The sequence below is a fragment of the Melospiza georgiana genome, chromosome 2 (genome assembly GCF_028018845.1).
Source record: "Melospiza georgiana isolate bMelGeo1 chromosome 2, bMelGeo1.pri, whole genome shotgun sequence".
In the NCBI taxonomy this organism is placed as follows: domain Eukaryota; kingdom Metazoa; phylum Chordata; class Aves; order Passeriformes; family Passerellidae; genus Melospiza; species Melospiza georgiana.
In genome coordinates, this window is record NC_080431.1 from 114,732,825 (window position 1) to 114,738,824 (window position 6,000).

The 6,000-nt window shown below is 50.1% G+C and overlaps 1 protein-coding gene across 4 annotated transcripts in view; it reads right to left on the bottom strand.

Moving 5' to 3' along the window:
- AGPAT3 (1-acylglycerol-3-phosphate O-acyltransferase 3) overlaps positions 1–5,480 on the bottom strand; it is a 90,794-nt gene extending 85,314 nt beyond the window's left edge. For 2 of the 4 annotated variants that reach the window (XM_058045031.1, XM_058045029.1), the window contains exon 1: positions 4,739–4,902. The gene's annotated coding sequence lies outside the window, so the exon portion shown is untranslated. Of the gene's footprint in view, positions 1–4,738; positions 4,903–5,395 lie in introns of those variants that run through there. The other 2 variants (XM_058045030.1, XM_058045032.1) reach the window with 2 other exon arrangements.
- Positions 5,481–6,000: the final 520 nt, after the last annotated feature.

A 6,000-nucleotide genomic window follows, 5' to 3' on the forward strand; every position in this document is an offset into this window, starting at 1 on the left:
ACACACAAGAACAACAAGAGGAGAAGAAAAAGAACTAAAAATGCCACTGAAAACTCATTTCATTTACAGCAAATGAGAAAGTCGGCATGGAGAAGAGTTGCTACACAGAGTCCAATGTGTCCACACGGCTTACCCCTGACCATTAAGTAGCTCTTAGCATTGATACAGAACATTGTAGCAGTTTAAATAGGTTTTTTTTCTTTTTTTTTTTCCCTGAATGCACAGGAGCTGTTGGATTCTAAACATTCTGCAACACACTTGGATCCACCTCATTGGTATGGAAAACTTTGATCATTTCAGTCCAAATGTATAAGCAAGCTATACACCTTTTCCTTCTCATAAAATGCAGGGAAATCAACATCTACTTCAAGGATAAGCTTTTTTCTTTTTTTTTTTTTTTTTTTCTTCTTCCCTGAGCAGTCTGAAACTCCAGCAGTTATCACACAATTAGGCAACAACAAGGTTGCAACCCAGGGCACAGCCCGTTTTGGCAGGGAAAACTTCAGATTTCCACTACACCAGGCTTCAAATGGTCTTACAACTCTTTGGGACACAAACCACATCTTTTTGTTTGGAAAGCAAACACCACATTATTGATACTAATGCAAGAGAAATGACAGTATTAAGGCTAGTCAGCCCACCAGCTTTCATTCCCCATCCAAGAGGGAACAGAAATCTTGATTTCACGCTGGCTCTCTACAGAGGAACTGACACCCATGGGCGCACAGAAAATGCAGCATTGCAGTAGAAAGCCTCACACAGCCTAGGTCCCAAGTTCCCCAATTCCCAGGGGAGGAACAAGCCCAAAAATTACATGCTTGTCCCTAAAGTAACATGCCTCAGAACAGCCACAAAGGGTTGGGGGTAAAGAAAAAAAATTAAATTAAAAAAAAAAAAAGAGACAGAAAAAAGCAACAGGAGCAACTGGGCTGTTTTACCAACAGCAAGGAGATGTACTACCAAGTCCTGCTTTCCCTGGGATTGTCTCGTAAAGATCAACTTTGGAAAGTTCAACGTGCAAGACAACACTGACCCCATCACAAAACAGAAAGGTCACTCTGATTGTCTCCTCTGTCCATCAGTATCCTCAGGTGTCCTAAACTGGGAATTACTTCAATATCTTCCAGGGAAAAGGCCAGGAAAGCTTCATCATAATTGCCACCCAGCACTTCTTTGGTCAATGCACTGAACTCCTAAAACTATTTGGGGTTTACTTGGGCTTACCTGCAAAAAACAGCCCCATAGGCTCTCAGTTCTTTCTTGTAACACTGAATAAGAACAAGACCTTGTAACAAGAACAAAACCCAAGTCTCCTGCTTCCCAAGACAAATGTCCTATCCAGCACAGTTATGCTGGTCAGACAGCTGCAAATACATGCACAGCAGAAGGCAGAACTGCTGCAAAGGACTGGGTCCAAAGGCAGCACTTGTAGATTGGTCTTTACAAAAAAGACAAATATTTCTTTCATCTTTGCTATGACTTGCGTGTCACACGTCTAAATGCTCATCTTCTCATCCCTCTCATGTCTTGCATACTCCTATATGTGTCCAGACTCACAGGCACAAGGAAGTGCTACAGATAAATCATAAATATAAACTGACTTTGGAGGCATCAAAAAAATACATAAGCAAGGGTTCACTTCCTTTGCAACCATTTGAAATTTGGACCTCTGCAATTAATAAACCAAGTTTGGTACACCAGCAAATTAAACACTTCCTAGATTATCTTGATTTTTCCCACAGGTGCCTGTCCTAGTGACAATCAGTCCCTAACTTAGGTGCTGACTCACGCCTGGAGTCCTACCAGGATCCTGCATCAGATGGCAAACTGATTTTCATGCAACACATTTAAGAGTATCTTCATCAAGCATGCAGCACAGGCCTGGGGATTAGTGCTCCTTTTTCTTATTTTATCTTGGTTAATATCACGGGTAGAGAAGAAATTTGGATAACGCCTTGAAATATCTCGCTATTCCCTTCCTTTTCATTTTGGTAATAAAAAAATGTTATCAATTACTTGTTAAGAGCTGCCCACAAGCAAAAGCTCCCTGGCCCTAATGTGGAATGCAAGTGTAGACAGAGAGTAGTTATTACTGATGTCTCTGCACCAGAGGGTAGAACAGTCTGAGAAACAATCAAGTCCTAGGTTCTCTTTGGGTTTTGTCATTTCTTTTGTTCTTTATCTCCCAGACCTCTGGGTACCAATTGCCAAGACACCTGGTCTTTGTTCAGGAATCAACTATAACCAAGCTACACATGCACTAACCAACCATGAACACTAAAAAACCCAGTGAAAGAACAGGACATTTTTAACCACTGCAAATGATAATTAAGTTTCTTCATCAGCACCCTGGCCATTCTTACTAAGAATTATGTTCTCATAAGCCAAAGCAGCAAGACTGAACACAACCTTTTTTTTTTTTAATTTGCAGTGTAGAAGCAGCATCCCAAAATTTATGGCTATCATAAATTTAGAACAGGTGAACTCATTACAGTTAACAGCAATACTTTATTCACACTGGTTCCCCACAAAATGTAAGCATCAAATCCAATTATTCTGCAACAGTTTTGTGAGTAAACAAAACACCATTTAGGATTTGAAAACAATGCATCTTTCTGCTAGGAGAGGCAGAAGGGAAAAAAAAAATGAAGCCAGCACACAAGACTATGCAATAATTTCAGTTTGTAAGAAGATTAACACAAAGCAGAAAGCTCTAGCTCTGGCTGGGAAAAGAACATACACTTTGTGCTAGCAGAGCTCCCTGTAATTGTAAGTGGAATTTTGTCCAGTTTCTCAATGCACCTCTTCAGAGATAAACCACAAGGGGAAGAGGAAATCTCATTCTTTTTTTCTGTCTAACATTACCTCAACTAAAGCCCATTCTGATTTCAGCCCTTGTCAGGCACAACTCGAGCACTCTCAGCAGAGCTATCTGCAATGCATTGTTAAACTGCACTACAAAGTTTTGATAAGTGGTCCTGCCATTTTTATCATGCTCAGCGGGGACAATCTGGTCAGGTGTTTTTCCTGTGCTTGTTGAATTCCAGCTATATTTGGAGACCAACTGCTCTCTGTCCTGCTTTCTCCAATTAACTGTGTGTATAAGGGTGGAGAGGTGAAGGTGGGAATCAGGCAAGGAAGAGATAATGAGACTTTCTTAAGAGTACATAAAGCTGCTCTTAGAAAAGGCTGAAAACCATACTGAAAGTAATGAGCATAGTCTCAGTAACAATAGATGTGAAAGGGAAAGAAGACTGGGGTACACAGAAGGGAACCAAAAGCCAAGGCTCCTGTGAAAGTTACAGGAAATACTAGAACATTTACATTTGAAATCCAAGGGTCAGAACTGTTTGCAGCACAAGCAGTCCTGTAACAGCCCAGTGCTCAACTAAAACTCCATATAACTTCTCCATCTCCTACACAGCTGCAGTCTTACAAGAAAATTAATGGAAACTATACATACAAGTTCTACTGCTTGTAGAATCAAACTTGGAAAAAAAAACCCCACATACATCTGAGATTCTGCTGAACTTCACCTAAATGACCTGTGGTTCCAGCAGAGTCTCAAGTGCAGAGCGTCATCACAAGAGAAGCAGTGCCAAGTCAAGAGGAGAGCTTCACCACTCTGCTCCCAAACACGCTTGGCACATCAGCAATTCCCTGACAGCAAACATGCCATCCTGGACTCCAGCCTGTTTCCCTCCGAGCAGGACAGGGGGAAAGGCCATCAAGTTTATTTTGGCCTTGAAATTAACGAGTGAGATAACACGATGAGCTAATGAGATTATATTATGCTGCTTTGAATAAGCAGCAAGATTCTTGGAAACACTGACACTTTCTTTTCTCATACCACACAGGCTCTCTGCCCGATCAATGAGGAAATATGAAGACTAAAAGAGGAAAAAATGTTGGAGGGGAAGAACATACAAGTGTGGCGTTAAGCAGGTAACCGTCTCAACACAATATAATGTTGAAAGCCCTAAGTATAAAAGCATATATAAGTATAAAAGTGTATAAAAGCACTAAGTATACAGTGTATAAAAGCTCTAAGGGGATAATGAGCGTGCTTATTTATTTAGATGCCTACACGTTAGGCTAACACCTTAATTTATCCATCAGCATCCTCTGAACAGAATCCAGGCACAACAGCATCCCATTTGGTTGCCTCTCTCAGATCAATAGGGTTTGCTCTTCTCCATTTTGCACCCGCAAGCCGTGCACCCAGGCACAGCCCGGCTCTTCCGAAACGGGCTTCCCTTCTTTCTTTCTTTCTTTTTGTTTTCAACCGCTCCCCCACTTTTTGCTCCATCCATCCATCCATCCATCCATCCATCCATCCATCCATCCATCCATCCATCCATCCATCCCTCGCACTCGGCGGGGATCCCAGCCGCCCTGCTCCCGGCCAGCCTGCGCCTCCCGGGACGGCGTCCATCTCCCCGGGATGGGCAGGATGCGTTCCAGCCGGGACCATTGTGCCCTTCCCCGCACGGCCCCGGGTGCCGCCCGCCGGCGCACAAAGCGCAGCCCCCGCCGGCGGCACCGGCACCGCCGGACCGAGCCGGGCCGGGCCCGCTCGGCTCCTCCCGAGCCGCCGCAGCGGGGGCGGCGCGCCGGGGCCTTTCCGAAGGGGCTCCCGGCCGAGCCCCGGCGTGCGGGGATGCTGCCCCAGGCTCCGCGCCCGCCTCGCTCCCCCCGCATCCCGCTACCCGCGCCTCGCCGGCGGAGCGGCACCAACCTGCAGTCCCCGCCGCCGCCTCCTCCTCCTCCTCCTCCTCTTCCTCGGGAAGAGCCGGAGCTGCCTCTGCCCGCTTCAGCCTCCAACCCCCGGCGGCGGCGGGCTGGCTGGGCGCCGCTGCCCTCGGGAGGCGGGGAAGGGGCGAGCGGGGCGGGCGGCTGCGGGAGCGTCGCTCATTGAGTGCGGCAGCCCCGGCTGTCGCTGCTGCCGCCGCCGCTCCCCGCAGCCGCTACTTCCTGTGCGGCGATGGTTCAGTTCCTCCCGGGCCGCTGGGGGCAGGAGAGCCGGGGGGCGGAGGAGGAGGAGGAGGAGGAGGAGAGGGGGAAGGTCGGGTCAGATAGCGGGGGCGGCAGCAGCCGCCGCGGCCGCCGCTCCTCCCGCCCGGCGCGGCTCCGCCCCGCAGCGCCCGGCCGGGGCTCGGCGCTGCCCGCAACGCGGCGGGACGCGATGCTATGCGGAGGAGCCGCCCCCCGAGCCCGCAGCGCGCCCATCGCCCCGCTCTGCCGTGGGGAGAGCACCCAGCCCCGGGGAGAGCACCCAGCCCCGGGGAGATCACCCAGCCCCGGAGAGAGCACCCAGCCCCGGGGGGATCACCCAGCCCCGGGGACGGGAGAGCAGCGGCTCCCCCGAGCCCCACCGCCCGCCCGTGCCGCTCACCGGAGACATGGCTCTGGTCCCGCCGTGTGCGCCCGCCCGGCCGGCCGGCAGCGCATCCCGCGGCACGCACGGAGGGAGGGAGGGAGGGATGCGGGCACGGAGGAGGGAGGGAGGGAGGTGCCCGAGGGCCCGGCCCCGCCGCAGCCGCCCCGCGGGGATGGGAGGGAGCGGGCGGAACCCGGCTGCGGTGGGCGAAGCTCCGGAGCGCGGGGGATGTGTGTGGGGAAAGGCGGGGATGGAGCAATGGGGGATCGTGACGGAAAGTCTCGGTGAGGCAGGGAACGGGCACGGAGCGGTGTCAATAAATGGCACAGTCCCGGGGCGGAAGGATGGAGGGATGCGGGCTCGGTTGCGGATGCTCCACGCGGTGTAAATCCGTGCCCTGCGTGCTGGAAGCGCTCCATGGAAGGAGCGGGATCTCACCTGGGCTGTTTGATTGGTGCAAATGTGACACCAACAGACTGACGGTGTCTTTTTGTTCCTACACATAAACATAAAGGAGCAGGTCGGAACACATCAAAGGCTGTACAGGTTCGTTCCGTTTTGCAGAGTAAGTGTTAAAAGATGATGGTTTTGTTTGGACTCATGCTTGCTTTCCTCAGGGT